The following is a 25,308-nucleotide window of genomic DNA, read 5'->3' as shown; positions in this document are numbered from 1 at the left end:
TGTCTGATGACTGATGCACCAAATCACAAAATTTTAAAATAATAGTCCCGATCATACACTACTGGCCATTAAAATTGCTACACCAAGAAGAAATGCAGATGATAAACGGGTATTCATTGGACAAATATATTATACTAGAACTGACATGTGATTACATTTTGACGCAATTTGGGTGCATAGATCCTGAGAAATCAGTACCCAGAACAACCACCTATGGCCGTAATAACAGCCTTCTGGCCGTAATAACAGCCTTGATACGCTTGGGCATCGAGTCAAACAGAGCTTGGATGACGTGTACAGGTACAGCTGCACATGCAGCTTCAAAACGATTCCATAGTTCAACAAGAGTAGTGACGCGTATTGTGACGAGCCAGTTGCTTGGCCACCATTGATCAGACGTTTTCAATTGGTGACAAATCTGGAGAATGTGCTGGCCAGGGCAGCAGTCTAACATTTTCTGTATCCAGAAAGGTCCGTACAGGACCTGCAACATGCGGTCGTGCATTATCCTGCTGAAATGTAGGGTTTCCCAGGGATCAAATGAAGGGTAGAGCTACGGGTCGTAACACATCTGAAATGTAACGTCCACTGTTCAAAGTGCCGTCAATGCGAACAAGAGGTGACCGAGACATGTAACCAATGGCACCTCCATACTATCACACGCTGGGTGATACGCCAGTATGGCGATGACGAATACACATTTCCAATGTGCGTTCACCGCGATGTTGCCAAACACAGATGCGACCATCATGATGCTGTAAACAGAACCTGGATTCATCCAAAAAAATGACGTTTTGCCATTCGTGCACCCAGGTTCGTTGTTGAGTACACCATCACAGGCGCTCCTGTCTGTGATGCAGTGTCAAGGGTAACTGCAGCCATGGTCTCCAAGCTGATAGTCCATGCTGCTGCAAATGTCATCAAACTGTTCTTGCAAATGGTTGTTGTCTTGCAAACATCCCCATCTGTTGACTCAGGTATCGAGACGTGGCTGCACGACACGATCCGTTACAGCCATGGGGATAAGATGCCTGTCATCTCGACTGCTAGTGATACGAGGCCATTGGGGTCCAGCACTGCATTCCGTATTACCCTCCTGAACCCACCGTTTCCATATTCTGCTAACAGTCATTGGATCTCGACCAACGCGAGCAGCAATGTCGCAATACGATAAACCGCAATCGCGACAGGCTACAATCTGACCTTTATCAAAGTTGGAAACGTGATGGTATGCATGTCTCCTCCTTACACGAGGCATCACAACATTTCACGAGGCAACGCCAGTCAACTGCTGTTTGTGTTTGAGAAATCTGTTGGAAAGTTTCCTCATGGCAGCATGTTGTAGGTGTCAACACTGGCGCCTACCTTGTGTGAATGTTCTGAAAAGCTAATCATTTGCTTATCACAGCATCTTCTTCCTGTCGGTTAAATTTCGCGTATGTAGCATGTCATCTTCGTGGTGTAGCAATTTTAATGGCCAGTAGTGTAGTTAAACATTTCACTCCTGCCAAAGGTATGCAGTGCGAAACAATCTCTTTGGAGAAACACCAGAATTATTACCCAGTTATATCCTAGGCATCTTAAAGTGTGATTTAGTTGAAAAGATCATCTTTTGCACAGGTCACTGTATCACTAATGTTGGTGAGTACAAGAGAGCTGGGACAATGTTTATTTCAAACTGAACAGTGTGCTCAAAATGAACATTCAAGGCATTAGTTGTGTAGTTGACACGGTACACAACGAAGTGCAGACATTCTTCCGATAGATATAGAAATTTTATTTACTAAAATATTTCAATATTTTCATATTTATACTGTATGTGTTGACAAAATTAAATCATTTTGTGTTTTAGTTGCTATTGATATAAGCAAGTTCTGGGTAGTGTTAAAACTAGATGGTTGTCATTGCTGCCAGCAGTTACAAGACACTGATATGTATGAACCCCTTAAGTCTTATTTCGTGTCTCAGGATATGTGTCCTACATTCCTAAAACAGTTTTTTTGAGAACCCAAAATAGTCACTTCCTTGGCTTAATTTTACACAAAGCCAACTAAAAATGCTTTCCAATTCAATCCAAAAGGTAGAAAGAACAAAAAAATTTGCTATAAAATCAGCTGAGGAACTAGAATCGCTTAAAGAAAACAATCAAAGGAAATTGAGCATGTTTCAAACTTCAGTTATTTCTTCAATGTTAATTAATTTAGAAAATGGAGGTATTTTTCCATTCTATCAAAACATGAAACTATAACAAATTTATTTTACAATAATTTTGTAACCTATTCAGAAAAGTGGTTTTCTCTGAAATCATTTCACTGAACCACAAAAGATGGTTCGATATATTCCATATACATTAATACCCCAGAATGATGCGACAGGTGAGACCAAGCGATAATCATGTAAGCTAAATTTGTGTAATTCCGGATCGAATTTTGCATATAAATACGCACCAATTAGGCCCTATGTTCAATTAGGGCCAGTGACTAAAGAAAACAATGTTGTTTAGTAGAAAATGTTCAAAAATACAACAAATTACAGTACAGTATGACACCTTTCAACAATGTAAACTGAAGTTATTGTGATGTAAAAGGCTTCATAAAATCTAAATAGATTCAGAAGGATGTAGGTTGCAGTAGTTACTGGGAGATGAAGAAGCTTGCACAGGATAGAGTAGCATGGAGAGCTGCATCAAACCAGTCTCAGGACTGAAGACCACAACAACAACAACAACAACAACAAAATCTAAATTGTCATCAGACAAGTAAAATTTTTTTCCCTAGTCACTAACCAATTTTTTATTCTCCATTTTGAAGCAGAAATGCACATTTCGTTGGAATGTATTTTTTCTAAAATTTGTAACCCTTTTTCAACTGAACTGAAGCCTCCTGTCAAGTTTGCAACTATAGTTTTATCTTCTATTTGAACTGTGTAAAGAATATGGCTGTTCAATGGGTTGATTTGGGGGAGGAGACCAAACTGTGCTGGTAATTGGTCTCATAGGAGGATTAGGGAAGGAAGTCAGCTGCACCCTTTCAAAGGAACCACCCCGGCATTTGCCTGAAGTGGGGAAATCACAGAAAACTTAAATCAGGATGGCCAGATGCGGGATTGAACCGTCCTCCTCCCGAATGTGAGTCCTGTGTGCTAACCACTGCACCACCTCACTTGGTGCTGCTCATGATGGTGAGAATCCAGCAGTTCTCAAATGTCATCACCATCCACATCTAAATTTAATTGTCTGCCAAGGTTGACCACTTCTTTAGTCACAATATCAATCTGATCAGGATATGGTTGCTATCCACCCAGGGTTTTATCTTTAAAATTGGATAGTTTTCCAGTAACTCTCACAACATCTAAAACACTGAATCATTTCCAACTGTAACGTGTTTTAATGACTTCCTGGTACAGGTACATCAGCTGAAGCAAGCTGGTTGCATTCAGCGGCAAAAAGACTACTTTCACATCAAAATTAGAGCAACAGAAGGATGACCTTGTACATTGTCAATAGCATCACTTTAAATGGGATTTGTTTTAATTGGCAATAACTTTCGACTTTATGTATGAAATCAAGACCAAAACAGTCCTCAAAAAGGGAAGCTGTCACCCAAGCTTTAGCAACTGACTTCCAAAAATGGGCAACCCAGCTTTAGATGTGGTTTTTAAATCTCTTTGATTTCCTGAGTGATAACTTAACAGGTTTTCATTTACAACCACCAGCTGTATTCCTGATAACTATCACTGTCAATCGATCTTTAGCGGCTTTAAAACCTGCAAAGGCTCTCTCTTCACGCACAACAGAAGTTCTTTTAGGCATCTTCTTACAGAACAGTCCAATTTCATCTACGTTGAATATGGTTTGGTTGGTACAACTACCACCATCTGTCACTGCCTCTAGTTTTTCTGGATAGAGCAGCACAGCCTCTTTATTAGTGCTTGCTGCATCCTCACTTTCTGTGGTGCTATGCCAATATCAACTACTTTTGTATTGGCTAAACGAACCATTACCAGCTTTTAAGACTTCACTTTTGGCCACACTCCCAGCTGCTTCTTTCAATCTCTCAGAAACGTGCTTAGCTTGACAGCACACTGTATTCTGATCAACAGAGCAATTTTTCATTCTTACTGGATTACCACACCATAATTTTAATATTGTTTCCATCTACGTGATAATATGAATGATATTTGAATTCAAAGACTGAGGCTTTTTCATGGCTTCAAGAATTTTTTCTTAACCTTTTATAAATGGCATAACCGTTGTTTCTGGTAGATCCAACACAAATTTAAATTTTGGCATCAAAGTCTCCATTAATATTAAAGTTTACATCAAAGATAATGATTTTCTTTCTTTTATTTGATGTAAATGAATCAGTTCTGTTCCATTTGGATGGCATCATTAGGAACCACAGTTCCATGGCTAAAATGATTCCACGTGAAACATGTATGAACCTGTCCTAAGCCAAACACTATGTAGGCAGTGAAGGAGAATAGAGGTGTGTGGTGCTCAAACAGATGAATCGCATAGCTCCAGATTTGAGTAAAATGGGATAACTTGAGCCAGGGTATTACTATGCTTAAAAATGCGGATATTTCATATATAAATATAGAGGTTCTTGTGAATTTTGCTCTTACTGTACCAGGCACAAATGTTGCTAAGGAAAGAGTCTTTTCAATTGTTAACTGCCTTTAGATGGATGAAAATTAGAGTTTTTAAGAATCATATTAAAGTTTTCATTTACCTCATTAACGCACTGTTAACATATACAAGTATATTTTATTTGTAACTAGTATCCTGTTTTGTTCCGTTTTTCGTTTCTCAGACATGTCCAGTTTTTTTATACGAGGTGCATTCAAGTTCTAAGGCCTCCGATTTTTTTTCTAATTAACTACTCACCCGAAATCGATGAAACTGGCGTTACTTCTCGACGTAATCGCCCTGCAGACTTACACATTTTTCACAACGCTGATGCCATGATTCCATGGCAGCGGCGAAGGCTTCTTTAGGAGTCTGTTTTGACCACTGGAAAATCGCCGAGGCAATAGCAGCACGGCTGGTGAATGTGCTGCCACGGAGAGTGTCTTTCATTGTGGGAAAAAGCCAAAAGTCACTAGGAGCCAGGTCAGGTGAGTAGGGAGCATGAGGAATCACTTCAAAGTTGTTATCATGAAGAAACTGTTGCGTAACGTTATCTCGATGTGTGGGTGCGTTGTCTTGGTGAAACAGCACACGCGCAGCCCTTCCCGGACGTTTTTGTTGCAGTGCAGGAAGGAATTTGTTCTTCAAAACATTTTCGTAGGATGCACCTGTTACCGTAGTGCCCTTTGGAACGCAATGGGTAAGGATTACGCCCTCACTGCCCCAGAACATTGACACCATCATTTTTTCAGCACTGGCGGTTACCCGAAATTTTTTTTGTGGCGGTGAATCTGTGTGCTTCCATTGAGCTGACTGGCGCTTTGTTTCTGGATTGAAAAATGGCATCCACGTCTCATCCATTGTCACAACCAATGAAAAGAAAGTCCCATTCATGCTGTCGTTGCGCGTCAACATTGCTTGGCAACATGCCACAAGGGCAGTCATGTGGTCGTCCGTCAGCATTCGTGCCACCCACCTGGATGACACTTTTCACATTTTCAGGTCGTCATGCAGGATTGCGTGCACAGAACCCACAGAAATGCCAACTCTGGAAGCGATCTGTTCAACAGTCATTTGGCGATCCCCCAAAACAATTCTCTCCACTTTCTCGATCATGTCGTCAGACCGGCTTGTGCGAGTCCAAGGTTGTTCGGTTTGTTGTCACACAATGTTCTGCCTTCATTAAACTGTCGCACCCACGAACGCACTTTCGACACATCCATAACTCCATCACCACATGTCTCCTTCAACTGTCGATGAATTTCAATTGGTTTCACACCACGCAAATTCAGAAAACGAATGATTGCAAGCTGTTCAAGTAAGGAAAACGTCGCCATTTTAAGCATTTAAAACAGTTCTCATTCTCGCCGCTCGCGGTAAAATTCCATCTGCCGTACGGTGCTGCCATCTCTGGGACGTATTGACAATGAAAGTGGCCTCATTTTAAAACAATGCGCATGTTTCTATCTCTTTCCAGTCCGGAGAAAAAAAATCTGAGGCCTTAGAATTTGAATGCACCTTGTATAAAAAAAATCTGGTCACCATAACTTACAGTTTAATGTGAGCACCAGAGGAAGTGGCTGTTAAGAGTTCCAAAAGACTTGCAACAACACTTCTTTTCAAAGAGATAAGTTAATTATTTTTGAACAAGCATATTGACAAGTACATAATTATGCTTTCCAGTACTTTAGGTGGTTTCATTGACATACTGATGAGATTTTGTTACGACAGACTATAAGGACGTGGAAGCGCTTAGGATTATAATGCTTCTGACACTTTCTTAGCTTTTGTGTATGTTGTGTGCCTTGTTACACACAGTGGATATCAACCGAATGACATTCTCAACACTAGACAACAGAGTTCTCAGATGAAAAAATTGGCAAGTTCAAACTGTCTTATATTTTATCAAGTGCAGCAAACTAGCTCATCTTATTGCAATTACATGTGATGTGCAGTAAAACAGTTTTATAATGTATATTTACTTGAAATGTAATAGTTATGTGATACAGTGAAATGAAGATATACATAGACATCCCACAGATTTTTGAGTATCCACTTGTTTTCACTCTTGTTGTGTATAACAAGATGAATGAGTCAAGAAGGTGCTCTCGTTAGTTAATGACCAGGCATTAGATCTCTATTGTTGACAATGGGGCATGATATGGTCGAACTGTCTCTCAACTTCCTTCTTACTAAACATTTTACTCCTATCCACTGTGGCGTACATGCCAACACAAAAACCTATAATTAAACGTAGAGTTCAACCATGACAAATACACAATGCACTGCATACAATGTGTGCCCCAGAATTTCTCACTAATGGAAGTTCTTAATACTTCACCTATTCTCATCAGTTTAAGAATACCAATGCCGTGCATCTAGATCTGCGCAGTACCATATCTAAATGTATTTTATAAATGAGTTAGACAAGCTACCACCCCAAATACCAGAGAGAGAACATCTAGGCCCAATTATGGATACTCCAAAGCAAATAATATTCCAACAATATAACACGGAATAGTGCTGATTTTCATAGTCCCTGTAGGTATAAGAATAGCCCACTGAACAAATGACATTGTATATAAGCATGAGTAGATAATCTCCTATAACAGAAACCTTTGAAATAATATTTCACATTTAATTTGTAATTATGACTACAAATTTATTTTGTGAGAATGTTTTAAATGAAATTTACATTTCCTTCATAGGCGTTACAAAAAACTACTAGGACCTATTTCTCTTCTATTATGTCTTCAGATGCTGCTTATGAAAAATTCAGGTTTATGCACATTTTCCAACTTTCTCCTCTTACTTAGTAATGAGATTTTACATGGGTTGCAGGTCACTTTCTGTGTTTACACAAATATTATCAGTTTTCTCTCAGTAAAATTTAAAAGGTTGAAGCTTTTTATGTTATCAACTTTTTCTGGTCATTCCCAACTTTTTGCACTTTTTTTTCCATTACCGTGGAAGAACCAAAAGTAACACATGGACAACAGCTTTGTATCAGACATGTGCAAATGATTCCCATGTAATTAACATATAACATACCTACAAAAAAATACTAAAGGAATGGAAAGTAATTAATCTTACCTTTTATTATAACTCCATTAAGCGTCTCTGCAGAGGTGTTCTGGTAACGTTTTGTCAGTGCCTGTATTTCATCACAATTTAGTCCGAAGACTGAACAGTCATTAGCATGTAATGAGCCTTTAACTGCCACATACAGGTACGATGGCAGGTCTTCCATCTTTAAATCATTAGGCTGCGAAAGTTGAGTGGCCATTTCCAGCTGCAAAGAATAAAATGTAAACATCATTCAACATGGTTACTCTTCGTATAGGCTTTTCTTTCAACCTGAAAAATCTAGGATTAAACTGAATGCAGCAGAATTAATTTGCCGATTCTACATTCACAAATATACAAAAATGTTAATATGTCTAAATTCTAATGTGATAAGGAACCACATTTTTTTCTTCATGCCTCTAGTCACACTACGCTTTCAACAGCATGCAAATATGAGCAACATCCTTAGGTGCAAAAATACTAGTAAACATTAAAAATTATTAAATTTGTAATAAAAGCTTATCTGACTATAAATAACTAATTTTTAATGCTTTGGGACACAAACAATGTAACAATTTACAGTAGTTTTAGTGGAGAGAAACATTTACTGAAATACAAAATCGTTACATTCTTGTAGAATAATCCTTTCAACTATTAGGCTGTTGCAGAAGTTCATAGTGTTTTTCCACAAGTTTAATAAAAACAACAGATACATGCAACAGACTTTAGATGTCAATAGTACGAGGGTTGGAACTTTAATAGTGGCAACTATTTATTTTTACAGCTTGTACACAATAGATACGTCTTACAAAGTTTTCCTGACCTTCAAAGTAGTCACCAGCATTGTGTATAGCCCGTTGCCAGCGATGTGAAAGTTGTGGGATACTCTTAGCAGTGCCAGTTGTGTTGACAGTTCGAGTAGCGCAGTTTATTGCCCAACGAATTTGTAGCAGTTCTGAAGCAAATGCTGTGGAATGTTTCCTTCCGTTTAGAAATTGAGTTGAATTCACGAGGGCTTAAGTCAGGAGAGTGCAGTAGGTGGTATAGCACTTGGCAGCCACATCAATCAAACAAATCAGTAACAGCTTGCACTGTACGTGCTTGAGCATTTTCCAGCAAAATGATGGCCAAGTCCTGTAGAAAGTATCATCATTTTTGTCTCTAAGCTGGTCATAGGTTGTGTTCCAAAAATGAACAGCACAGAGACAGAAGTGATGACACTTTCTGCAGGACCTGACCATCATTTTGCAGGACAATGCTCAAGCACGTATAGTGCAAGCTGTTACCGATTTGTTTGACTGATGGGGCTGCTAAGTACTATACCACCTACTGCACTCCCCTGACTTATGCCCTCATGAGTTCAATTCCATTTCTAAACTGAAAGAAACACTTCACAGTATTCACTTCAGAACTGCTACAAATTTGTTGGGCAGTAGACCACGCCGCTCGAACTGTTAACACAACTGGCACTGCTAAGAGTATCCTACGACTTCCACATGGCTGGCGATGGGTTATGCACAATGCTGGTGATCACTTTGAAGGTCAGTAAAACTGAAAAACATATCTATTTTGTATGAGCTGTAAATAAATAGTTGCCACTATTAAAGTTCCAACCCTCATAATACTCCTTCACTATTTACAACAGTCTGTCAATGCTGTGGTAACTTTTCCATTTAGTGACTGTAGCAATCACGTAGTTATGAGGCAAAGAAATTATCAAGCCATGTTCAGGTGCATTTTCATCAAGAGAGGAGACTCCTTGAAGGCTATTCAACAGAGATTGGAAAAGGCGAAAACCTGAGTGCACAAGATAAGGTGAATATGGTGTGCGCAGAATGACTTCCCAACTCAACTCCTGTATAGTGTTTTTTATCAGTCTAGCTGAATGCAGGCTGGCAGTATCATGAGGTAGCATCACTTCATGCAGAGCTCCTGGTAACTGTCCCTGCACTGTGTCTACAAGAAATCTCAGTTGTTGACAAATGTCAGCAGTGATGGTTATACCTCAGGGAAGCAATTCATAATACACCACTCCACTGCTGTTCCACCAGATGCATAACATTATCTTTTGTGGATGCACACAGGTCTTTTATCAAGTGAGGTTGGCACACTAGACTGGCATTCGGGAGGACAATGGTTCAAACCCACGTGTGGTCATCTTAATTTAGGATTTCTAGAGAAGGAAAGTTGCTACTACCATATAGCGGAGATGCTGAGTCATGATAGGCACAATAAAAAGATTCACACAATAAAAGCTATCGACCATTAAGGCCTTTGCCAGCAGCGCGTGCACGCACACACACGCCAGCGCAACTTGTACACATGTCTGCAGTCCCAGAGAGCTGAAACTACAATGCGAGCAGCAGCACGAGTGCATGGTGGGAGTGGCGACTGGGTGGGGGTAAGGAGGAGGCAGGGATGGGGAGGGGGAGGGGGAAGGATAGTATGGAAGGAGTGGTGGACAGTGAAGTGTTGCAGTTTAGACGGAGGCTAGAAGAGAAGGTGCGAAGGGGGGAGATGGTAAGTAACGGAAAGGAGAGAAATAAAAATAAAAGAAATTAAAATACTGGGTGTGGTGGTGAAATGACGGCTGTGTAGTGCTGGAATGGGAACAGGGAGGAAGCTGGATGGGTGAGGACAGTGACTAACGAAGGTTGAGGTCAGGAGGGTTACTGGAACGTAAGATGTATTGCAGGGAAAGTTCCCACCTGCGCAATTCAGAAAAGCTGCTGTTGGTGGGAAGGATCCATATGGCACAGGCTGTGAAGCAGTCACTGAGATTAGGGGTATCATGTTTGGCAGCGTGTGCAGCTACGGGTTGTCCACTTGTTTTTTGGCCACAGTTTGTCGGTGGCCGTTCGTGCGGACAAAAAAAATGGTTCAAATGGCTCTGAGCACTATGGGAATTAACATCTGAGGTCATCAGTCCCCTAGAACTTAGAACTACTTAAACCTAACTAACCTAAGGACATCACACACATGCCCGAAGCAGGATTCGAACCTGCGACCGTAACGGTCACGTGGTTCCAGACTGAAGCGCCTAGAACCGCACGGCCACACCGGCCGGCTCGTGCGGACAGACAGCTTGTTGGTTGTCATGCCTACATAGAATGCAGCACAGTGGTTGCAGCTTAGCTTGTACATCACATGACAGGTTTCACAGGTAGCCCTGCCTTTGATGTGATAGGTAATGTTAGTGACTGCCACTTCAATGAACAGGAATGCACCGCCAAATTCTTAGCACCAGGGACAGTTTGATGTTGACACCATTATTGGTGCATCCTGATTTCAGCACACCATTTCATCTCAACACATGCCTGGGATTATAGCCTTGGGGCCCCAAGTGTAACACAAAACAGTCAGATGTAGAACACAAACCGATAACATTTGCAAGCTGTATGCTCACACATACTGAAAGCAATTATGGCATAATCAAGAAAGAGCCATTTGTAGTAGTGTAGGCATTTAAGAAATTTAAATACTTATTAGCAGAACAAGACCATGTTCCATAGTGATCATACATCATTAATGCTACTCTTGAAAAGGAAGTTGCTACACAGTAGCTTCCATAGTGGGCAATGTTCTTGTAGGAATTCATTTTTTCTATAAGATATGACAAAGGCAATGAAAATATCTTACACGATGTGTTGTTCCAGCTTCAATAGGTTGACAGCAACAAGACTATGTCAAGGAATGTGGCACTTTCACAACATTTTTTTTTTTTTTTTTTTTTTTTTTTTTTTTTTTTTAAATCAACGGTTTAGACAGGGCTGTCATATGTCTGTCATAACTTTCAAACAGAACAACACAAAGATCAAGCACTACTTAAACATATTCAATGGTCAGAAGATAGGATTGATGAATTAAACATGAGATGCAAGCTCCACTGAGGAATGCTGTTCCACAGAAGTCACTCTTCAAGTAACTGGTTGAGTATGTATACCATACAACTGTAGTCAATTAATAATTCGGTACATACATCTAGGTTATGGTCACTCTGATCCCAAGAAATGTACCATGCACATTAACAAACAATATTACTTTAAAAACATACTCCAATGACATACAAAAATTTTAAAATTATGTGAGACACATCAAAAAGTAAAAATCAAACAATGGAAAATCCAGGATGGAATGTAACATTATATTGTCAAAAAGTAAAAATACAGATGATGAAACTGCACACCTTACTTCATCCCAATGAGTTGTGGGATTAGTAGCAGTGGACTTTTATGGTCCACTGCCTTGGGGATGGGGTATTGGGTTCGTTTTTGTCATCCTGCAATGCTGACCAAAACTAAATTTTATCAAGAAAAGTTATGACCCACAGTGTCATACTGAAGTTGAAGAGATCATCATTTAAAGCAAGTAGGGAGATGGAAACATTTGTTCTCTAATAATTTATAACTAAGCCCACTGAAACATATGATGCAGGAATTGGTTATGTCTAATGTACTGGGCCAGTAAACACTCCAAGTGGGTTGAGATAGTGACTGATTTTGAAAGAATTCTGAATGAACTCCCCTATTCAGTTACTAGGGTAGCACCCATAGAGATTTTAGGCAAACAAATCAAAGCTGAAACTTCGTTAAAGTAGATCGACTGGCCTAAAGAGAACGTGTTGATTATTCCAGTATTACATTCAAATATCAAAAAGACATTAATTAAAACAGATAATGAGAAAAAAGAAGATGTGAAAGGAGAGCCGCAATAGTATATAAATTATGGGACATAGTATCATTAAAGAGGTACAGGGTGTCCGAAAAGTCTTTCCCTGATTACGTAAATTGATAACTCGGGCTAGAAGTAAGATACAAATATGAAACTGGTGTCCAATTGTTTACAAACTATCAAAGTTTTTTTTTTTTTTCACACATCAGTAAACTTCCACATGAGCACCCTTGGTAGCACGTAGCACATCTAGGCGATATTTAATTTCCGTCCACACTTTAGCCAACATCACTGGAGGGATCGATTCAACGACTGTGGTTACCCCGCAGGGTTTCAAGATCTGGCACACGTATTCGGTAGACCTCGTCCTTGACATAAGAAGAAGTCTAATGGGGTTATACCAGGAGAGCACGGAGGCCAAACTGTTGGCCCATCACGACCAATCCATCGCCCAGGAAAGGTCATATCGAGATAGGCACAGACGTCCAGACCCCAATGAGGCGGTGCACCGTCTTGCTGAAACAAGACATCGGGGTGATACTGAAGCAGCTGAGGAACAGCATACAGTTGCAACATGTCCAGATACACTGCAGATGTGATGGTAGCCTCAGTGAAGAAGAATGGCTTGATAATTCGATCGTGCAATAGCGTGCACCAAAAATTCACCTTTGGACTGCCTCTGGTGCACTCCATGACCTCACCAGGGGGTTGTGAACCCCAAATGCGCACATTATGGCAATTCACTACTCCACTGAGAGAAAAGGTCGCTTCGTTGGAAATGGCAATTCGTCTGAGATAACCATCATTGTCCTCAATAAATGATAGCATTTCGACCGCAAAGTCATATCGACGTGGCAACAAGGCCTGAACGATTTGCACTTTGTATGCACGAAACAATAAATGTTTGTGTAAAATGTCATGGAGAGAGCTTTTTGGCATCTGTAACTCACGTGAGGCCCTGCGCACCAATTTCTTCGGACTTCGCAGAAAGACTGCCTTACAGCATCCACCCTGTCTGCTGAGGTTCTTGGTCGACTAGACCTCGGAAGGTCAGCAACCAATCCTGTGTTCTAGAACTTCCGGGAATGTAGGGTATGTTGCAGGCAGTGTTCCCACCTTCGCAGTTCAGAAAAGCTGGTGTTGATGGGAAGGATCCAGAGGGCGCAGGCTGTGAAGCAGTCATTGAAATAATGAACACTGTGTTCAGTGGACTGCTCGGCAATGGGCCTTTGCTTGTCTATGGCCATTCATGCAGACAGATGACTCATTCACTGTCATTCCCCCATTCCTCTCAAGTTTTCAGTTACATCAGGAGGTGAGACTGGTGGGCAACAGAGGGATTCAATTATAATGTTATGTCCACCCGCGATACTGAGTCTTGTCCAAACTATCTCACATGTAGCTCTAGTTTCTATATCTGCTGATTTGAATTTCTTGCCTACTGCATCAAATACACCATCTCCATTTCCCATTAGCCAATACGTTGACTACAGTCTTAAATTTTCACCAAAAATCTCACTACTATCAATTTCAGATTTCAACCAGCTTTCTGTACCTAGTATTATGCAAATTTCACTGTTTTTCCATGAGCGCCTCAAACTCTAGCACTTTGGTGCAAATGCTTCGACAATTTACCATCATGATTTTAATACTCTCACCTATCGCAGGCATTTCTTTTGAAGTTACACTATACTTCTGGGTTTCCCCATAGCTACTGTTATTTGGACTGGATGGAGAGCTGCCTAATAAAAGAAACACCATGTGTGCACACCACAAACAGTCAGTTACCTGAGTAGCAGCCTCTGCTGTGTAGTGCACACCTGACCCATTTAGGGGAACTGCATAGTTCTCAACCCTACAGCACGAGTCCAGGAAGTCGCCACCTAGCTTTTCATGGAACCTTCAAAGTCTCTGTTTTAGTTCCTCCACTTGACTCAGAACCAAATGGCCATAATCAGTTCTGGAGATAATACTGCAAATTGCGAGCTTCGTTGAAATGCCACGCATAAGGCTGGTCTTCTCAAACTTGTCTGCCAGTCACTGGAATGACCCAAGTATGAGCCCAGTGCCTAAACGACAGGCAGCATCTGTTCCAATATGTGCCACAAACTGCAGTTGCTTGCACCCTGTTCTCTCAATGGCTGCTGGAATAACCTTTTCAACAATTTGAATGGGGCTTTTTACTTAGATGATTCCTAATATTATACAGGGGGCACAAGAATAATGTTATCAAACTCGCAGAAGAAAATATAGTGACCCGGCCAAATATCTCACGAAATAAGCATCAAACGAAAGAACTACAAAGAACAAAACTCGTCTAGCTTGAAGGGGGAAACCAGATGGCACTATGGTTGGCCCACTAGATGGCGCTGCCATAGGTCAAACTGATATCAACAGCGTTTTTATAAATAGGGACCCCCATTTTTATTACATATTCGTGTAGTACGTAAAGAAATATGAATGTTTTAGTTGGACCACTTTTTTCGCTATGTGATAGATGGCGCTGTAATAGTCACAAACATATTAGTACATGGTATCACGTAACATTCCGTCCGTGCGGACGGTATTTGCTTCGTGATACATTACCCGTGTTAAAATGGACCGTTTACAAATTGTGGATAAGGTCGATATCGTGTTGATGTGTGGCTATTTTGATCAAAATGCCCAACGGGCGGGTGCTATGTATGCTGCTCGGTATCCTGGACAACACCATCCAAGTGTCCAGACCGTTCGCTGGACAGTTACGTTATTTAAGGAAACAGGAAGTGTTCAACCACATGTGAAACATCAACCACGACCTGCAACAAATGATGATGCCCAAAGTAGGTGTTTTAGCTGCTTGCGCGGCTAATCTGCACATCAGTAGCAGACAAATTGCGCGAGAATCGGGAATCTCAAAAACGTCTGTGTTGAGAGTGCTACATCAGCATTGATTGCACCCGTACCATATTTCTATGCACCAGGAATTGCATAGCAATGGCTTTGAATGTCGTGTACAGTTCTGCCACTGGGCACAAGAGAAATTACGGGACAATGACAGATTTTTTGCACGCTTTCTATTTAGCAAAAAAGCGTCATTCACCAACAGCAGTAATGTAAACCGGCATATTATACACTATTGGGCAACGCAAAATCCACGATGGCTGCGACAAGTGGAACATCAGCGACCTTGGCGGGTTAATGTACGGTACGGCATTATGGGAGGAAGGATAATTGGTACCCATTTTATCGATGGCAATCTAAATGGTGCACTGTATGCTGATTTCCACGTAATGTTCTACCGATGTTACTACAAGATGTTTCACTGCATGACAATGGCGATGTACTTCCAACATGATGGATGCCCAGCACATAGCTCGCGTGCTGTTGAAGCGGTATTGAATAGCATATTTCATGACAGGTGGATGGGTTTTCAAAGCACCATACCATGGTCCGCACGTTCACCAGATCTGACGTCCCCCGGATTTCTTTCTGTGGGAAAAGTTGAAGGATATTTGCTATCGTGATCCACCAACACCACCTGACAACATGGGTCAGCGCATTGTCAATGCGTGTGTGAACATTACGGAAGGCGAACTACTCGCTGTCGAGAGGAATGTCGTTACACATATTGCCAAATGCATTGAGGTTGACGGACATCATTTTGAGCATTTATTGCATTAATGTGGTATTTACAGGTAATCACGCTGTAACAGCGTGAGTTCTCAGAAATGATAAGTTCACAAAGGTACATGTGTCACATTGGAACAACCGAAATAAAATGTTCAAACGTACCTACATTCTGTATTTTAATTTAAAAAAACTACCTGTTACCAACTGTTCATCAAAAATTGTGAGCCATGTGTTTGTGACAATTACAGCACCATCTATCACATAGCGAAAAAAGTGGTCCAACTAAAACATTCATATTTCTTTACGTACTATACAAATATGTAATAAAAAATGGAGTTCCTATTTTAAAAAATGCAGTTGATAGCCGTTTGACTTATGGCAGCGCCATCTAGGGAGCCAACCATAGCGCCATCTGGTTTCCCCCTTCAAGCTTGACAAATTTAGTTCTTTGTAGTTTTTTTCGTTTGATGCTTATTTCGTGAGATATTTGACCCGGTCACGATCAATGGAACACCCTGTATAAAAATCAAATCCAATATATAAAATTTATGAAAGTTTATAAGTTGTTCTAACTGTGAATGTTAGAAAGATAACAAGAAAAACAAACTAATACTTAGCAGTTAATAAAAATGTGGCTAATATATCACATCTCAGTATGTGCTCACAGGCCCCAAGTGTTGGCAGACAAAAATTCTCCATCACTGCTAGAAGTCACTAACAATTATTTCTGTCCAATTCAACATCTTAACAATCAAGAACATTCCAGATGGAAAACTAAGTCATATGAACAATACAATTTCCCAGTTATGGCTTTTAAACACACACTGAGGGGACTTATCCCTTTCTTGATTATGTGACTAAATAGATAAAATGAGCATCTTCTTTCAGACGCACTCTCCCTCCAAATCAAACATACAAAAATGGTCTAATGAAATCAATTCAGGTAATCAGATAGGCATGCAATAGCAACACAGTCTATCAACAATCCATGCAATAAGAAAATGGCTACAAAACTCACACAAACAATGCAGACATTCTAACATGCAGTGAGTGGCACATCCAAAACAGTCTGACAAGCGATATACCAAGACATGGAATCAAGTATCAGCCTGATGTGTTAACACACAGGGGGAGGATCCATACAAGTACGCATTATTTACACCAATATTGCACAATTATAAGGAAGCAAAGTTGGTATTGTGGTGAAATAGTTTTGCTTTACATCAAGTTTAAGAGCCCATATCCACTAGAATATCAGCTGCCAATTTTGAGGCAGCACATTTGTAGTGTGGCACATGACACTTTGTGGCTGTGCCTCAGGTACTGAATTTTTTCTACACACTTGACATTTCTCAATTTTTTTATCTGTTCTTTCTGGAAACAATGGGAGAGTTAGGTTTGTTATTTTAATATTTGCATTCATACATTCTCAAATCAATCTTTAGACAGGTAATGTACTGTTGACTGTTTGTAGTACCTGTTTAACCAAACTAACTATTTCATTTTTTATAATGACGTTGGTTTGAAGCTGCAGTTGATGAGTTCACAAAAAAAAAAAAAAAAAAAAAAAAAAAAAAAAAAATCTACATTTGCTGCACATTGATCCACCATGTGTTGTACTGAAATGAAATGGAATACTTTGGCAAGTCTGTCAGCAGGGCTGCCACCAGACAGACATTACAGAATCACCACTAAACGATAAGCAGTAGTCTCAAAACTTTTAGAGCAGCTGTGTGCATCATGAACATGTCTGACTCAAACTGCTGTAGCAGTCTATCACATCTGAGGTATGCCATTTGTTTGCTGTGGAGATCTTGGCAGCCAAAGGGTCAATCAGTTACTCTTTCTTCACTGTATGTTCAAAGACTGTATTAGCTGTTTTGGGACATTCAAATGCAATCCCAACTTTTGGCTAAGTCCTTCTAGGATATTTAATCATCTGCTCACCATCAAGAGCTCTGTGATGGAATAGCTGTAGCAGAGACAAGGAAGTATGTCAAGTATACATTCTATTATTTAAAAAAATTTAAAGACAAAGTAAGTATACTATTGCAATAATATTTAGAACTCAATGATGATGATATCACATAGTTATTAACAAGTATAAATGAAGTTGTTGCAGATTTGTGAACAAAAATGTTATTTATATGTCACAAGGGCTATTTTTGTGTGGAGGAGAGAGGTTCAAATTTTCATTCAAATGAGTGTGGTTAAAGTCATTCAATCAGATGAAAGATATTCATGCAAAATTTTATGAGTGAGGAAAGGACACACAAATCAATTACTGCCACTACAAAACAGCTGTGAGATACTGCAAAAAGTTGTAACAGCAGACAATATCAGCAAGATAATTACTCACTAGCTTTCTGTTGAGCAAAATCCTTTGTCAGTGTCCACATGTATTCATTATAGTCCTGTTTGACAGATGTAGATGAAGATGCAACTACTTTATAGCCCAAAACTTCAAGGGCTGTCAAAATAACACAGGGGTGTTGCAAATATACAATAGTAGATTCATCACTATAACCTCCTGAAGCAAACCTGTCCATCTGCTCAATATCTGATGCTTCAAAATGACACGAAAAAAGCACAGTACAATATTACAAATCGGCTCTTTCAAAAATGCCTCTTATTCACTACAGTCTTACAAAAATGCAAAGAGAAAATGAATCTAAAATCATAATATCTTAATGCTTAAGAGTTAAGATTTTCAGCTGATATGTCTGTTCAGAATACAACTGGACAAAATTTGTGAATTAACAGTGTAGTCAAACTGAGTTAAGAAAATGAAAATCTTACCACTCTCTCCAGGATAACATATGGTTGTAAAACTGATAAACATATCACAAACCAATAAATGTAGAAATGTAATGTACAGGGTGTACATTTCAATTATTTATTGCACAAGAACTTAACATTGTACAGATGTCATACATATTGCATTTTGAAGAGAAACTCAAAAGTTTTTTTTTTTACAAGCATTTGATACGTGCACCACGTGTGACCCGGCAGACACCAATATGGTAATCAAATTCTTGCCATACCCGTCCCAGCACGACATTGTCGACTGTGGCAATCGCTTCCCGTGTTCTCTCCCGGAGCTCTGCTACATCACATGGTAAATGCAGTACATACACCAGCTCTTTAATGTGTCCCCACAGAAAAAAGCCACACAGAGAGATCTGGTGATCAGGGTGCCACAATACTCAGAAAGCTGGCTCCGCACCTGAACTCACCACGTTTGCGACCAGCGCTGACTCTCAGCAAATTACCAAACTACGCTGTGGCGGTATACATGGGGGGGGGGGGGGGGGGAACTGAGTGTTTCTCTTCTAAATGACATGTGTGTGATATCTGTAAAATGTTTGGTTCTTGAGCAATAAATAACTGAAAGAGTTCCCGGACTTTATGTACACCCTGTATTTAGTCTTTTTTGGACTTTCTTCAATTGCTGACGACAAGAAAATGTCTCTCAGAACAGAATGCTGTTTTAAGAGTCATACCTAGGATTATATTACACAGTGAAAACTACAAGTTGAATTGATCTCATGTTGTGTTTCACAACTCTCAATGTAATTGACAATATTCGCCCCTAATGACTCTTCTTTAACGAAGGCCTCACTAATTGTGGTGAAGGTACAGAAACAGCTTCTGGTATACATGCACATAGATGACAACACTAATTATACTCTGAAGCAGCTGCCACCATAAAAGCATTAATGTAATCAGACCGTAGTGTACTCTGTTAAATGAAAGTTTAGTTAATCCACAGCCCATTCTCAAACCCACATTTTCTTAATACTTTGCTGGATGTTCATTTGAAGAAACTTATGCCAATATCCTTGATCATGCTGACCGGCATTATTTAATAAAAGTATTTTAGCATGCAGATGCAGTTAAAATCTACGCATCTGTCTATTATTTTGTTATTAGAGTTATACCATTTGCCTGAATTATCTCTTTCAAACTGGAACATGCAAAAATTATTTGCATTCTAGGGACTACTTGTTGCATTATGAACTTTCGTGACAATTCCAAATATTTTTGACATCAACTGTACTAGGCATGGAAATCATACCTATTGGAGCGCAAGAAAATTTGTGCCTTACTGAGACTTTAACCTGGATTTCGTGCTTATCACAACCAGTCACCTTAACCATCTCAGCTATCCACGCACACATCCAGGACCAATCCAAATCTCCACATGCAATAGTGTCTGTCCGGCACAAATTTTAATGTCACCAATAGGTATAATTTCCATGACTAATACAGCTGATATCATAAAAACCTGAAATTGTGACAAAATCTCACAATATTACTACAGCTACAGATCATCATCCACGTATTTCGTAATAAGAACTTGCTACATCACTAGACACATCAGAAATTCTGCCCATGTTACAAATAAGTATAAGAAATTTTTTTCCATCTCCCAATTAATGGTAAATATGCAATGAATATGTTTTTTTAGTGGGATGTTCTAACTATCTAAGCTTTTGATAGTACTGACTGGAACACACTTCCCAGAATTCTAAAATTGTCAGAGATAAAATAGAGAGCAAAAGGTTAACCACAGCCCACAAAAACCAGACAGTGGTGCTAAGAGTCTAAGGATGAAGGACCGAATTGGAGATGCTGAGTCGCAGATAGGCACAACAAAAAGACTGTCACAATATAAGCTTTTGACCGACAAGGCTTTTGTCAAAAACACACACACACACACACACACACACACACACACACACACACGACTGCAGCCTCTGACAGCTGAAGCCACACTGCAAGCAACAGCAGCAGTGCTTGATGGGAGTGGCAACTGGGAGGGGGTAAGGAGGAGGCTGGGATGGGGAGGGGGAGGGATAGCAGGGTAGGGGTGGGGGGCAGTGAAGTGCTGCTGCAGGGTGTGCAAGGGCAAGGTAGAGAGGGTACAAAAGATGTAGAGAGGGTAGGGCAGCCCAGGGTGCAGTCAGGAGGTTAGACAGCTGACAAGGGACAGGTGCAGTCAGGAGGTTAGACAGTTGACAAGGGAGAGGTGGGAGGAGGGAGGGGGGGTGGAAAAGGAGAGAAGTAAGAAGACTGAGTGCATTGGTGGAATGAGGGCTGTGTGGTGCTGGAATGGGAACAGAGAAGGGGCTGAACAGATGAGAAAAATGGCTAAAGAAGATTGAGGTCATGAGGGTTATGGGAACATAGTATATATTGCAGGGAGAGTTCCCACCTGCACAATTCAGAAAAGCTGGTGTTGATGGGAAGGATCCATATGGCGCAGGCTGTGTAGCAGTCGTTGAAATGAAGGACGTTGTGTTAAGCAGCAACGTGCTCAGCAACAGGGTGGTAAAGTTGTTCCTTGGGCACAGTTTGTCAGTGGCCATTCATGCGGACAGACAGCTCGTTGGCTGTCATGTCCACATAGAATGCAGCACAGTGGTTGCAGCTTAGCTTTTAGATTATGTGACTGGTTCTATAGGTAGCCCTGCCTTTGCTGGCATAGGTGATGCTTGTGACTGAACTGGAGTAGGTGGTGGTGGTGGTGGTGGTGGTGGTGGTGGTGGTGGGAGAATGTATGGGACAGGTCTTGCATCTAGGCGTATTACAGGAATACGAGCCATGAGGAAAGGGGTTGGGAGCAGGGGTTGTTTAGGTATGGATGAGTATATTGAGCAGGTTCAGTGGACAGCAGAATACCACAGTGGGAGGAGTGGGAAGGATAGTGTGCAGGACATTTCTCGTTTCAGGGCACAACAAGAGGTAGTCAAAAACCTGGCAGAGAATGTAATTCAGTTGCTCCAGTCCTGGGTGATACTGAGTCATGAGAGGAGTTCTCCTCGTGTCCAGATGTTGGGATTATGAGACAGTGGTAGGTGGCTGGAGAGATAAGACATGGGAGATATCTTTCTGTACAAAGTTGGGAGGGTAATTACAGTCCGTGAAGGTTTCAGTGAGACCCTTGGTGTATTTTGAGAGGGACTGCTCATCAGTACAGATATGACAGCTATGGGTGGCTAGGCTGTATTAAAGGGACTTCTTGGTATGGAATAGGCACTAGCTGTTCAAGTGGAGGTATCACATGATGTTAGTAGGTTTGATATGGACATAGGTACTGATGTAGCCATCTTTCAGGTGGAGGTCAGCATCTACGAAGGTGGTTTGTTGGGTTGAGTAGAACCAGATGAAGCAGATGTGGGAGAAGTAGTTGAGGTTCTGAAGGAATGTAGATAGGGTGTCCTCACCCTCACTCCAGATCGCAAAGATGTCGTCAATGAATCTGAACCAGGAAGGATTACTCTAGATGGCCCGTGAATAGGTGGGCATAGGATAGTGCCATGCACGTGACCATAGCCATACCCCAGATCTTTTTGAAGGTAATGCATTCAAAGAAGATGTAATTGTGGTTGAGGGTATAGTTGGTCATGGCGACTAGGAAGGAGGTTGTTGGTTTGGAATCTGTCAGGCACTGGGAAAGGTAGTGTTGAACAGCAGTAAGATCATGGGCACTGGGGATGTTCCTGTAAATGGGAGGTGTCATCAATAGCGATGAGCAGGGCACCCTGTGGTAAAGGGACAGGAACCGTGGAGAGTCGATGGAGGAAATGGTTGGTATCTTTAATAACGCAGGGTAGGTTGCAGGTAACAGGCTGAAGATGTTCGTCTACAAGAGCAGAGATTCTCTCCGTGGGGCCACAGTAACTGGCTACAATGGGGCATCCTCGGTGGTTGGGTTTATGGATTTTAGGAAGCATGGAGAGTGCAGGGAGTTGTAGGGGTGAGCAGAGAGATGGACTCCGAGGAGAGGTTCTGGGATGGGCCTAAGGATTTGAGGAGAGACTGGAGATTCTGCTGGATTTCAGGAATGGGGTCACTGTGCAAGGTTTGTAAGTGGATGTGTCTGATAGGCGACGGAGTCCTTCTGCCAGGTAATCAAAGTGGTTCAAAACAACGATGGTGGAGCATTTGTCCACAAGTAGGATCCAAAGGTCAGGATCAGTTTTTAGGCGGTGGACTGCAGTTCTTTTTGCAGATGTAGGGTTAGTTTGCATGTTGTGGGGTTTGGGGAATGATGGCGAGGCAAGATTTGACGTTAAGAAATTATGGAAAGTTAACAGGGAGTGATTTGGGGGCAGTGTGGGTTGATCACGGTTGGATGGAGGAGTGAACTGAGTCTGCCAGGGTTCAACATTGGTCTGATTGGTAGGGTTGGTGGTGAAAAAGTGTTTTCAATGTAGGGACTGGAAGAAGGAGAGAACGTCTCCACCAAGTCTTGCATGACTGAAATTAGGAGTGGGGCAAAAGGTGAGGCCTTTGGAAACGACTGATATTTCTGTGGGGCTAAGGCTTCTATAGGAAAGCTTCACAACTGTTTTGAGTCTGTTTAGGTTCTGGATTGTGTGTGTGTGGTGGTTGGTGGGAGGGAGGGAGGGAGGGAGGGAGGGAGGGAGGGAGGGAGGGAGGTTTGGATGGAGGGGTAAGTGTAATAGGTCTGCGAGACAGGGTTTGTCAGCTATGAGGGGATGTGAGGGAGGTTTGGAGATGATTGTAGAGGTGGTGGACAGTGGTACTCCAAAGAAGGAGCAGGACGTGAAGAGTTTTTTGAGGTGGCCTTGTGCATGTTGCTCTAGTTCCTGGTGAGCATGAGTTTGTGTGTGTTATGGGTTCCAGGAATTTGAGATTGCATAGAAGGAGAACTGTACAGATGGAGAGAAGATATTGCAAGGAGATTTGAGCTTGGTCGTTATTGTTTTGCAGGACTATGTTGGTGAGGGCTAAGGATTGGTGGAATCTGAACAGATGGAGGTCATTATGGAAGGAGGGGTGGCAGCCAGAGATGAGCCTCAACTTTTGTTAGTCATTTGTCTAGGGTTAGACCCCTTCTCTGTTCCCATTCCAGAAATATACAGTCCTCATTCCATCAATGCACCCAGTCTTTTTACTTCCCTCCTTTTCAACTACCCCCCTCCAACCTCTCTCCTGCCTACCATCTAACCTACCGACGACATCCAGCCACCCTACCCTCTCTCCACCTGCCCTACCCTCTCTCCACCTCGTCCATGCATGCTCCAAAGCAGCACTTCACTGTGCCCCACCCATACCCTGCTATCCTTCCCCATCCCCCTCCCAGCCTCCTCCTTACCCCCACCCAGTTGCCACTCCCATCAAGTGTGCGAGTTTGTGTGTCATCCATTTTTGACAAAGGTCTTGTTGGTATAAAGCTTATATTGTGACAGCCTTCTTATTGTGCCTATCTGCACCTCACCATCTCCACTATATGATGATTAGCAACTTTCCTTTCATAATATTGTTACATTCCATCCTGGCTTTTCCATTGTTTCATGTAAGACATGAAAGAGACGCAATAGTTAAGAAGGGAATGAGAGCGTTATAAGTTTCATTCTACTTGTTCAATCTCTGCAAAGGCATAACAGTAAAGGAAACTGAGGAAAAATGTGGAAAAAGAGTTGAAGTAAGAACACCCCACATTCTAAACCTGTCGCAGACATGTATGGAGCTTGAAGATCAGCTGAGTGCAGTGGACATTGTCTTGACAGGAGATTGTAAGTAGGAAATGAGATGCTGAAAGTAAAAGGGTTTTGCTATTTTGTGAGCAAAACATTTAACAGTAGAAGTAAAGAGAAATAGTTAAACTTGTAATGGAGGGAAGTGTAGTGGTAGTGGTGAGTGTAAAAATTTTGGACACCTCAATAGAGCAACTTTAAATGTATGTAGGTTGCAGTAGTTCTACAGAGATGTGGCTTTCACAATGCAGACTAGTGTGAAGAGCTCCATCAAACCAGCCTCCAGACTGAGAACAAATCCAATTACATTTTTAAGACACAGATGAACCATATACATTAGCTGCCAGTGGGCACTGGTTTATATCAGGCCAATCGAAAATTTGTGTTGGATCAGGGATTGAACCCTGGTCTCCAGTTTACTAAACAGGTGTGCTGATCACTGTGCAATCTGGACACAGTGGTCACCAGAACTGCACTGACTACCTTAGCATGCCTCTTGTCAGACCAAAATTCTCAACTTAACACCACGCACTAGTGATGTAGTGCCCCTAATCATTAGCATCATTCCTTGTGGCAACTTGTTGATTCCTGTAAGAGTTTGAGCTTCTTGTACATCTGCACTGAACCTTACCAATGTTGGTGCTGCACAGCATGGTAATGGTTGGTTGGTTAACTATTGCAGTAGTGCGGTATAATGGCGAAAAAGTGAAAACAGTTCCAGGACTTGAGACTTAATAGTATGGATGTAATTGCCTGTCGTACCTTTTAGATTGGAGAGGTACATAATGGAGATGTGGATAAATCCTACTTTACATCTAC

At 41.2% G+C, this 25,308-nt stretch overlaps 1 long non-coding RNA gene across 2 annotated transcripts in view; it reads right to left on the bottom strand.

Annotated features, from left to right (window-relative positions):
* Positions 1–7,911: 7,911 nt before the first annotated feature.
* Positions 7,912–25,308, bottom strand: part of LOC126236333 (uncharacterized) — a 45,137-nt gene continuing 27,740 nt past the window's right edge. For both annotated transcript variants that reach the window (XR_007544896.1, XR_007544897.1), the window contains exon 5: positions 7,912–7,922. This is a non-coding gene — a long non-coding RNA (uncharacterized LOC126236333). The remainder of the gene's footprint in view (positions 7,923–25,308) is intronic.

The sequence above is a fragment of the Schistocerca nitens genome, chromosome 2, assembly GCF_023898315.1.
Source record: "Schistocerca nitens isolate TAMUIC-IGC-003100 chromosome 2, iqSchNite1.1, whole genome shotgun sequence".
In the NCBI taxonomy this organism is placed as follows: domain Eukaryota; kingdom Metazoa; phylum Arthropoda; class Insecta; order Orthoptera; family Acrididae; genus Schistocerca; species Schistocerca nitens.
Note: the sequence above shows the minus strand (reverse complement) of the source record. Positions and strands in the feature narration are given on the sequence as shown.